Here is a 12,378-nt window from a genome sequence, read left to right as displayed (position 1 = left end):
TTTTTCTTTCTTTTCTGGGACAACTCTTCATGTTCTTGAAGACAGTTGTCATGACCACCCTATGCTATCATGTGATAATAGCCAGCATTCATATAATCCTTGCAGGGGTCCTCAAACTGCGACCCGCGGGCCAGATGGGGCAGCTGAGGACATTTATCCCCCTTACCCAGAACTATGAAGTTTCTTTATTTAAAGGCCCACAAAACAAAGTTTTTGTTTTTACTATAGTCCTGCCCTCCAACAGTCTGAGGGACAGTGAACTGGCCCCTATTTAAAAAATTTGAGGACCCCTGCAAGGTTTGTAAAGTGCTTTACTTATGTTATCTCAGAATAGAAGTCATATAAATGCTAATGATGATGATGTCGATTATGTAAGGGCTATTCTTATCCCCATTTTACAGATAAAGACACTGAGGTTGATCAAGGTTAAGAGACTTGTTCAATATCACACAGCTAATAAGTTTCTAAGGTAAGTTTAGAACTGAGGTCTGCCTACTGAAGTCACTCACTTGCCACTTAATAAGCTTAAATATTTTCAATCTGTCTTCAAGGATAGAATGAGAGACTCTATCAAAGATTGCTGAAATCTTGGTAGACCATGTCCATAATAATTCTCCGGCCTATAGCTGAGTAATCCTGCCAAAAAAGGTCGTGAAGTTAGTCTGTCATGGCCTGTTCTTGATGAGCCCATGTTGTGTCTTAGTGATCATTACTTCAATGGATTTCACCAGATGTTTACTAAGTGCATTTCAGAGAATTATATGTTTTAGAGTAGAAGAGATCTCAAGAGTCCTGAACTCCAAACCTTCAGATGAGGAAACAGAAATTTAAATGATTTGCCCAAAGTCACACAGGTGGGAAATAGATAAAATAGATAAAATAGATAAAAATAAAGATAAAGTCCTTCCTCTTCTTTTCTTTTTCTTTTTTTTTTTTTTTTAAGATATAAGTTTTCAAATCCAACCTCCCATACTTATTAGCTTTCTGAACCTGGGCAAGTCACTTAATTGCTATCTACCTCAGTTTCTGCATCTGTAAAATGGGAATAATAATAACACTTACCTTCCAGTGTTGCTGTGAGGCTAAAATGAGATAATATTTGTAAAGTCCTTTGCAAACCTTAAATGCTATATAAAGGCTAGCCATTGTTATTATTTATTCATTCACTCACTCTCTATTTATTTGTTTCTCCCCTTGCCCCCAATATAGTATAAGATATATTTTGAGTTTTCCTTAGAAATAAGAGATGAACAATAATTGTTGTCAGGGTTCTTGTAGGTTAAAAAGGGATTTTATGTTACATAATTAAACATTAGAAAGTCTAAATAATGGAGTATCACAAATCACTTTTCATTCCATACAGAAATCTTGGTGTTTCCCATTGAGCCACTTTAGTGGAGAAATAGTTTTAATGTCTCTTTGAATAGAAAAGCTCATTTCCCCACACTCTCTGTTGCTCATAAAATGAACAGATAGATGGCTAGGGCATTATTATTCTTACTGACATGATGTTGAATGTTGGGAATATACATTCCAGCAAGAGACAAACTCTATTCTCAAGAAGCTTATGCTTTGGAGAAGACAACATATAACGGGAGATTAGAAAGGAGAAAGAAAGAGGTGGAAAAGTTTGGAGGTTCATGAGTAGAGTCAGGAGTGAAGTGAATGGATGGAGGGATGAAGTGAAGGGAGGGATGGCCTGGGCCCCTCATGAAATCATGGTTACCACCAGTCAAAGTAGAAGATCACTGGAAAGAGACATTTTCAGAGTGAGAAAACTGCTGAAGAGAAACTTCCAAAGAAAAAGAGAATGAATGTAGTTAAAAATACCTCTTCCCATTACTCCTTTCAAATTTGTACTAAGACCAAGAAAGTCCAGATTTTGAGGTAATTCTTTAGAAATTACTAAAAATAAGGGCCTTCCTTATAAGGAAGCTATCTCCGACTTCAACATTAGTAGTTATTTTCATAACACAAGGGCAGTTAAGTGGCCCAGAGGATAAAGCACTGGGTCTACAGTCAAGAAGAATTGAATTCAAATCTAGCCCCAGCTAGATTTCAGTATCTTTGCCAAGAAAACTTTCTTGGGATCAAGAAAAATAGGATATGACTAAAATGAATAAACAACAACGAACCATAACACAGCTATCTTTCATTGTTTTGATAGTTTGTTTTTGTGGAGAATGGAATCACAAAAGGAAGTCATTTTTAAAAATTTAATTTGTTGATAATTTCTTTCATATATTTAAAACATTATTTCTAGTGTGTTTACTATCTACTAGAAGCCTTCTCCAAAGCCTCATAGTAGTATGATGAGGACCCTAAGTCCTTGAATGCTCTGCTCCTAGAATTCCCCTGTCAGACTGGGAAGTCTTTCAAGTACTGTCGTTAAGATATTTTCAGCTATGTTCTACTCATCATGACTCTTTTAGGAGTTTTCTTGGCAAAAGTACTGGAGAGGTTTGCCATTTCCTCCTTTAGTTTATTTTACAGATTAGGCAACTGAGGCAAACAGAGTATAGTGATTTGTCCAGAGTCATAAATTAAATAGCTAGTAAGTATCTGAGGATTTGAACTCTGGTCTTCCTGACTCTAGGCACATTGTCCACTAATTTGGCCAAATATACAGTAGACCTGAAAATAAATTATAAATTTGAAAATTGGTCTTACTAAATTCGAGAGGCTTATTACCAGACAAATGGTTATGCTGTCTATTTATCAATCGATCTGTCTGTCTGTTCATACATCATGTCTCTCTCTCTCTCTCACTTTCTCACTCACCAACCTTCTGTTTCTCTCTCTCTCTCTCTCTCTCTCTCTCTCTCTCTCTCTCTCTCTCTCTGTTTATCTATCTAACCAGCCTTCTCTTTGTCTCTGTCTCTGTCTGTCTTTTTCTCTCTCTCACATACACAGACACACTCACATATATATGTATACACATATTGCCTACAATATTGCACGAAGCCACCTAAATACTCCTCATCTTAGTGGCTTTCATTTGGCCTAGGAAAAGATAAAAACCATTTAGCCTGGCATTTATGGTCCCCTAAAGTCTTACTCCAAACCATTCTTTGGCCTTATATCATATTATTTCCTTTCATGGATTCTATGTTCCAGCTGAACTGGATTTACTATCTGTTCCTTGAATTCAACATAATATCTACCATCTCTATGCATTCATGTAATCTCTCCCCTCAGGCTTGGAATGTATTCTTTTCTCAGTTCTGCTTTCAGAATTCTTATCTTCCTTTAAGGGTCAGTTCAAATGTCATTTCCTTCATGAAGCCTTTTTCAGACCTCTTCCTCCCCTTGTCATTGTCAGTGTTCTTTCCCATGTCAAATACTATGTTGAATCAACAAGACTTTATTAAAAGTTCATTGTGTGTTTAATGGGCAATTAGGTAGAGCAATGGATAGAATGCTGGAGCCATAGTCAGGAAGACCTGAGATTTTAATTCACAATAATAATTTAATTCACAGTAATCACAGAATGAACTTTTAATAAATTATTGTTGATTAATATGGTACTTCCTAGCTTGTGACCCCAGGTAAGTCACTTAATTCTGTTTGCCTCAGTTTCTTCATCCATAAAATGACCTAGAGAAGGAAATGGCAAATCACTAGTATTTTTGCCAAGAAAACCCCAAATGGGATCATGAAGAGTTGAACATGACTGAAAATGACTGAACAACAACAAACATTCTTTTTTTTTTTTTTAATAGCTTTTTATTTACATGTGCATGGGTAATTTTACAGCATTGGCAATTGTCAAACCTTTTGTTCCAATTTTTCCTCTCCTTCTCCCCTATCCCCTCCCCCCAATGGCATGTTGGACCAATACATATTTTTTTTTTAAATAACTTTTTATTGATAGAACGCATGCCAGGGTAATTTTTTACAGCATTATCCCTTGCATTCATTTCTGTTCCGATTTTTCCCTTCTCTCCCTCCACTCCTACCCCCAGATGGCAAGCAGTCCTTTACATGTTGAATGGGTTGCAGTATATCCTAGATACAATATATTTGTGCAGAACCGAACAGTTTTCTTGTTGCACAGGGAGAATTGAATTCATAAGGTATAAATAACCCGGGAAGAAAAACAAAAATGCAAGCAGTTTATGTTCATTTCCCAGTGTTCTTTCTCTGGGTGTAGCTGCTTCTGTCCATCTTTGATCAATTAAAGCTCTCTTTATCGAAGAAATCCACTTCCATCAGAATACATCCTCAAACAGTATCATTGTTGAGGTATACAATGGTCTCCTGGTTCTGCTCATTTCACTTAGTATCAGTTCATGTAAGTCTCGCCAGTCCTCTCTGTATTCATCCTGCTGGTCATTCCTTACAGAACAATAATATTCCATAACGTTCATATACCACAATTTACCCAGCCATTCTCCAATTGATGGACATCCTTTCATTTTCCAGCTTCTAGCCACTACAAACAGGGCTGCCACTAACATTTTGGCACATACAGGTCCCTTTCCCTTCTTTAGTATCTCTCTGGGATATAAGCCCAGTAGAAACACTGCTGGATCAAAGGGTATGCACAGCTTGATAACTTTTTGAGCATAGTTCCAAATTGCTCTCCAGAATGCCTGGATGTGTTCACAATTCTACCAACAATGTATCAGTGTCCCTGTTTTCCCACATCCCCTCCAACATTCCCCATTATCTTTCCCTGTCATTCTAGCCAATCTGACAGGTGTGTAGTGGTATCTCAGAGTTGTCTTAATTTGCATTTCTCTGATTAATAATGATTTGGAGCATATTTTCATATGTCTATAAATAGTTTCAATTTCTTCTTCTGAGAATTGTCTGTTCATATCCTTCGACCATTTAGCAATTGGACCAATACATGTTAAGTATGTTAAAGCATATATGTCCTAAAAGTTATTTTGCTGTACAAAAAGAATCGGGCTCTGAAATAGTGTACTATTAGCCTGTGAAGAAAATCAAAAATGCAGGTGGACAAAAATAGAGGGATTGGGAATTCTATGTATTGGTTCATAATCATCTCCCAGAGTTCTTTTGCTGGGTGTAGCTGGTTCAATTCATTACTGCTTTATTGCAACTGGTTTGAATCATCTCATTGTTGAAGATGGCCACGTCCATCAGAATTGATCATCATATAGTATTGTTGAACAACAAACATTCTTAATAACATTATGCTGAGTTCTGCAAATATAAATACAAGCAGAGAGAGACAATCCCTGACCTCAAGGAAGTTACATTCTAATGGGGAAAGACAACTCATAACAGGAAGCTGAAAGGGGTGAGAATGAAGCTGTGAGTGGAACCACGAAAACCATTAAGACATGACTGACTTCGACATTTTCCTTAAAATGGGGAGTTTGAAAGGCTGACCAGTCATTGGAAGAGAAGGCAAGAGCAGAGTATCCTCCCAGTGGGAGAAGGCCAGAACAGGTGAGGAGACAACAGGGACAGAGTGAACTTCTAGGGTGAGAAGGCTACTGTGGCAGGGTGGAAAAGTCTGAAGAGGCAGGAATTGAGTGTAAATTGATATGAAGATATATATTTACTTTTATACACATACTATGATGACTTGAGAAGTTTAAGAGACATAATTTCTGGGCAATTAATCATTTTGTTAATTATGGCTAGCAAATAATTAATAAACAAATTGGTTGTTTGATGATTGCTCATGAACCAAAGACCCATCATGGTGGCCTCTTGATTCTTATATGCTCTTGGAAGAATAAATGTTCCCTACAGGTGGCAATCACCTCTGATTGGTTCAACAATTAATGAGAATGAATATTATAATAAGAGACAGATCTATTCTAATTAGCGGCTGAGGAAATGTGACTTTGATTATGTCACTTTAACTCCCAGATTACCCCTGGCTCTAGGGACAATCAAGACAAAGGATCTAGTAATATGAGAGAAATAATTCTTTTAATATCTATGTGTATGTATATATACTTTATTATACACATATACAGATACATTCTTTAAATACATACATATATATATATATATATATATATATATGTATACACACATATTGTCTGCCTCAGTAGATGTAAACATCTTGAAGGCACAAACTGCTTATATTTGTTTGCTTAGAATTGAGCATAGTAACCAGTACACAGCAAGTACCTAGTAGTTACAGCCAAGGTGACACTGTGGATAGAGCAGGGTGCTCGAGACAGGAAAACCTAAGTACCAATCCTACCTCCTATACTTTTTCCTTATCTCTAAAATGGAGATAATAGCACCCAAGATTGGTGTAAAGATAAAATAAAAAAATTTTAATTGTTTTGCAAACCTTCAAGTGTTATATTAATATTATTAAATGCACTCTTTGTTTCTCTCTCTCTCTCTCTCTCTCTCTCTCTCTCTCTCTCTCTCTCTCTCTATCTCTCTCTCTCTCTTTCTCTCTGTCTCTGAATCTCTATATCTGTCTGTCTGTCTGTCTCTCTTTCTTCCTCTCTCTCTCTCTCTCTTTCTCTCTCTCTCTCTCTCTCTTTCTCTCTCTCTCTCTCTCTCTCTCTTTCTGTGTCTCTTTCTCTTGGTCTCTGTTTTTTCCCCCTTCCTCTCTCTCTGTGTCCCTTTGTTTCTATCTCTGCCTCTTCTTCTTTCTCTATTCCTTCTCTTTCTTTCTTTCTTTCTTTCTTTCTTTCTTTCTTTCTTTCTTTCTTTCTTTCTTTCTTTCTTTCTTTTTTTTAATTTTAGCATTTTGTGTTTATGTGACCATACAGGAAATTAATGGCATATCTGAGGCCAAAACTCCTGCTTCTTGACTTTTAATCCCTTTCATTTTTCTACCTGACTGCAATTCAAGGAGAAGGGGAGACAGATTGGGGATGGCCATGAAGGTTTTCCTTTTTCCATTCTAGAGAATTTACACCCTTCACATATTGTGCACTGCCCTAGAGTTATAAATGAAAACCATAGGAACATTTTAGGGGTTACCTATGTGTAGTGTCCATAAGTGCCCAAAAGGCAGTAGCTTTTTCTGTCCCTCAGTCATTTGTCTGGCAGGGAAATAAAATACCTTTGGGGCCCCGTCCAAGATTCACAAGGGCCTGGGAACTACAAATACTCAGAACTTCTCTAGCAGAGAAATACATGAGTTCCTCTTCAAAACATCTCCTCCCCCCGTGAAGTTTGTTATTACTATTTTTCAGAGACAATAGCAGGTCCTGTGTTCTGTTTCCTTGGCTTGTTGGTTTTCCTTTTGTAAACACAATTAGGGAGCTCCCATAAAATCTTCTTTTGTCAAATCTTAGACTCTTTTCTGGTGTGTCGATTAGGTGTCTAGACAGACAGTCAGAATGTATTGCCAGAAGGCAAGCCATTCATTTCTATTTTTATATCCTTCCATAACCCCAGTGTCCATTTTCCTTGGCTTTTGGGATTGGGGGATCAGCTGGAATAGCCCTTTTAAAAATGGAGAAATTTGGTGGTAACATTGTCCTCAGTGTTTACAAGGTTCTGCTTCTGATCATTGTTCAAGCAAACATTAAATTCCTTTAATAGGTGTTTGGGTCATAACAACTGGTGATTTTCTAAAGAAATCATGGTAGGAGCCCTTTTTTTCATAAAAGAGGCTTATAAAATAGTTTAGGATAATAAGATCTATGTGATATTTGATGTTTGGTGGTAAGCTGACTGTTAGTAATAACAGAGAAAACTTATTGTAAAGTTTAATATAACAACATGGTTGGCTATCCTTTGGAAAATTGTCCACAAAGATACAAATACTTCAACAAATGCACAAGTCACTTAAATATATCTATTGTAAAGTGATTTAAATTCTTGTAAGTTCAAGTTTTTCATAGGCTGAATTTAGGAGTTTGTTTTAGAGGCCGCTAATGGGAAATGGCAAGATGAAAGATGATGAATCTACTTGGTACAATTGTTTTAGTTGCCTTGTTGGAGGCTTTAGTTCCCTTGTAGACTAGTCTCTAATTATTGCAATTCTTTCTCTTTCATCTAACTACAAGAGAAACTTGTACCCACATGTTAAGAGCTTGTAGGAATTGAGGTGACTTGAAAACAGCCTTATACACAGCAGGCCCTGTAGGTCATTATTAGATTTATGTCCCTCTCAGTCTTTTGCTACCTCTATGTTCAGTACTAGCTGTGTAATTCTGGGCAAGTTATTTCACCCTGTTTGCCTCAATTTCCAAATTTCCAAATTATTTTAAAAATAAGCTAGAGAAAGAAATGGTAAACATTCCAGTATTTTTACCATGAAAACCCTAAATAGGGTCATAAAGAGTCAGACACAACTAAAGGGACTGAACAAAAACAATATTCAGTATGTTATATACAACAGCTCCTTCCCTTTAAAAGGTTGTTTGGTCCTTGGAGGATCCAGGTACTTCTGTAGTGGAATCATATGATGACTGGCTGAGTAGAGACCTAGACTTGGACTTTGTCCTAATCATTTGGCTTAACTAGGTCTTTCTGAGTCCAGGCTGGGCTCTATCCAGTGCACCACGTAGGCTTCCCACAATTTCTTACTACTTAACTGCCTAGTGGATATTCCTAAATGGATGTCTAGTTGAACCCTTTTATATGACATTCTTCCTGATTCTCTTTCCCCTAATTGCAAGTATCTCCTCCCCAATTATTTTTTATTTACTTTCTTTTGTATATATTTTGTATTTATTTGTATTTGTATATATATATATGTATTGTATAGGAGAATAGTGTTCTTCTAAACCAATTGATGAAATTATAGAATATAATGGGCTGGTGACAGAGGAAATGAGGTATTAAGGTTTTGCCCCTTTAAGACTTTGAATGGTTCCCTCCACAACTTGGATTTGATAATTTGAGTGGCTTATACCCTGAGTGGCCAATTTGAAGATTATAAAGGGCAGGAAACTGGTAGTGACTTATTCATTACCTTATAAAGAATCCATCTCTTTCAAATTCTGATGAACCAGTATACAGAAATAGCTATGCCTTTAGGAGGTGGTAAGAAGTATTTTATTAAGGGAACTAGAGGGCCTTTATGGAGGCAAGTGATACCATGCAGGAAGCATCAGTTATTTGCTCTTAGGAACAGTTAATCCAAGATAGCTTTCTCTACATGAGTTGAAACCCTGCAAGAATTGAACTAAGGAGTAAAGCTGGCCAAGGGAGTCCAGCTGAGTGACCTGCCCAGTGGAAATATAGCATCCAGAGGAAGCAGCACGAGGACAACATGAAAAAAAATTGTAACCTGAAGTGCCAGGGGGCTGAATTGCCATGGTCACATGTGTTCCCTAAATGTGTATATCTCTTCACTACTATACTCCCTGTGGATCCTCACTCTTCCTATTGAGCCCATATTTGTGGAAGTGTGTCCCCCAAGTTAATGGAGGGGGGGGAGTTTTGTTCATTCCATGCTATTGCAATAAATGCCTTTGCTTTTAGTTAATTATGTCAATTGGCTATTTATTAAAGGCAAATATACCAGTTCAGGCTTGTGAGCTATGTAGTTTTAGGAGTATGCACCCACAGAGTACCTTGAACCTAGAGTAATTGCCCTTGGGAGATTCAACTCTGAAATTTGAATTGGGGGAAAGCTGAGAGGGTACCTTTTATTTCTTTCTCTGTGCTCACATAGTTTTCCACAATAGATTATAAGATCCTTAAAGGCAGGAACTGTTCTGATTTTGTCTTTGCATTCCCAGGACTTGGCATCTGATGCACTATGTAGTGGGTATTTAATAAATGTTTGTTGAATTGAATTGAATCAAATCGAAGGATCTGCTGACACTTGGTTTAACATGTCCAAGATCATAGATATTGTCTTTCCTTTCAGACTAGGTCTTCATTTCTATTTCACTGTTTTATCTATAGAACCTCCATCCATCTAGTCTTTAATATTCAAAATGCTGATGTTATTTTTGGCTCTTTCTTTTGGGTATCTTTCACCCAATAGGTTACCCAAACCCTTCAAGTTTACCATTATGATATCTCTCACATCTGCTCTCTTCTCTATTTCTACTCCTACCAAGCTAATACAGGCTTTCCTTTTCACCCACCTGGTCTATTACAAAAGCTCCCTAATCTTCCATTTTCCATCTTCTCCACCCTCCAATTTATCTTTTTAGTATTGCCAGGTATGATCAGGCCACTCCATTGCTCAATAGGCAATGCTTCCCACTGCCTTACCAAATCAAGTTCAAGCCTGAGCTTTCCTTCCTCTGTTCCTTTACTCACAATATTTTAGGCCTGGAATACCCTTGTCCCAGTTCTTCCATGGTTGTCTAATTCCTATCTGTCTTTTAAAGTTCAACTCAAAAGACTCCTCCTTCATGGAGGAGCTGTCAGCTGCTCCAGGGCAATGACTGGTGAATGAGAAAGTAGAACAGAGTAAGTCACCCACTATGAGTGGGATGAAGGGATGGAGAGGTTGCACTTTGAATTATATTATCTTTTTCCTCAAAACAATCCCATGAAAACTTCCCTGATTCTTCTAATCTATAACATTATATATATGTATATATGTCTCCAGACCTTTGAGGTACCTTTTATGAAGCTCTTATACATTAGAATTAAATGTATAACATATCATTTTAGCAGACTATGCATAAGGAGGCAGCTAGATGGCTCAGTGGATAGACTGCTGTATCTGGGGTCAGAAAGACCTGAGTTCAAATTTAGCTTCAGACACCAACTGTGTGACTTTGGGTAAGTCACTTAATTAACCTGGTTTGTTTCAATCCAATTGAGAAGGAAATGGCAAGCCACTACAGTATGTTTGCCAAGAAAACCCCATGGATAGTATAGTACATGGAGTAATAGTCAAATGTGACTGTACAACACTATACCATGGATAGACTTTATGGAGGAAGAAACCATGTCATATGTATACTTTGTTTCTTACCTGACTTCTAGACAAGTCCACTGCATACTCACCCTTAAAACTGTTTGTTAAATCAAACTTAAAGTTAGAACTTACAGAATGTAGAGATGAAGGGATCTAAGAGATTTCATTTTAAAGATAAAGATGCTGAGATTGAGAAAAGGAAAATAATTTGCTTAAGTTTACAAAGCTAATATCAGTGTCAAGATTTTTCTACATTTTAATTTAATTTGATTTGACTTTTATATTTTATTTTTCTTCATATATGCTCAGGAATGAAAATTGCAGAAATGAATTCTCATGAATAGCAGAAATAGGCCTGACTGTAGCCGTCTGGATTGGAAATGGTTTGAGATTCAGATGTAATTAAACCAGTGATTTCCAAAGTAGGAGCCTAGAACTCTGGTAGACTCCTACCATGATTACAAAGGGTTTTTGATCAATCAAGAAGAGAGTGGGAAGATGAGTGACAGCCTTCCCTTACTGCCATAACCAGTCATAGGTCTTGTATCCAATACAACCACATCACCATCTTCACCTGTTATTCACCCAGCCTTCTCCACCCCATCTCCTCCTTGGTGGTACAAACTTTTATTGTCTTCCTTTTTGCCTTGGAGGGGAATTCTCAGGGAAGTTATAATTTAAATTCAGCTTGGGGTCTTCCACCAGCAGTTGCACAAATGCCAGTGGGGAATTTTCCTTGAGTATATCTCCATTTTGTCCCTAGATTACCTCGTGGCTAATTTTTCTGTGCACCTGAACAGTAACAGGTGAGTAAGAAAAAAGAACACAATTAAGTGGCTCAATGAATAGAATACTGCACTTGTGGTAAAGAACTGTTTTTCCTGAGTTCAAATCTGGCCTTAGATATTTATTAGCTGTGTGACCCTAGATAAGGCATATTCACCCATTATACTCAGTTTCTCATCATAAAATAAGCTGGACAAGGAAATGGCAAACTACTCCAATATCTTTCCCCTCTCTAGTGAATCTTCTATATAAAGACCAAATCAGTTTCCTAATGTATTCATTTCGTAATGCATGTTTAGCTACCCCCCTACTCAAAAAAACTTCAGGACTTTAGCATTTACTCTCAGATCAAATCTTATTTCAACTTCATCTCATCATCATATTATTTTCCATTTTCTGTAAGCTTATTTCACCTATACATATGTATATTATTTCACCTATATATGTATATGTAATTGTTAGTACAGTAATACATGCATATAGAAGAAATATTATATCTATATTAGGGGTGATACCCAAAAATCTCTTACTGATAGAAATTTGGTGATCATAAAAGTTGGCTGACTACTAATCTATACTAAGCAAATAGTTGTGCGTGTCTAGAGTTGTTGATTATATCTCGACAGGAAATGACTGTTTACTGATGTGGGTGTCAATTTTGAATCAGATGTCTATATACAGTTAAAGTGTTAGAGTACCAAAGAACAAAATTGACATAAAATTAAAAGGGATGAGAGGGAAATGATGTATTCAATTACTCTAACTCCAACCTGAACTATTTAAGCAAGATATTAATG

Source organism: Antechinus flavipes, chromosome 1 (genome assembly GCF_016432865.1).
Source record: "Antechinus flavipes isolate AdamAnt ecotype Samford, QLD, Australia chromosome 1, AdamAnt_v2, whole genome shotgun sequence".
Lineage (NCBI taxonomy): Eukaryota > Metazoa > Chordata > Mammalia > Dasyuromorphia > Dasyuridae > Antechinus > Antechinus flavipes.
This window is presented reverse-complemented; position numbering follows the sequence as displayed.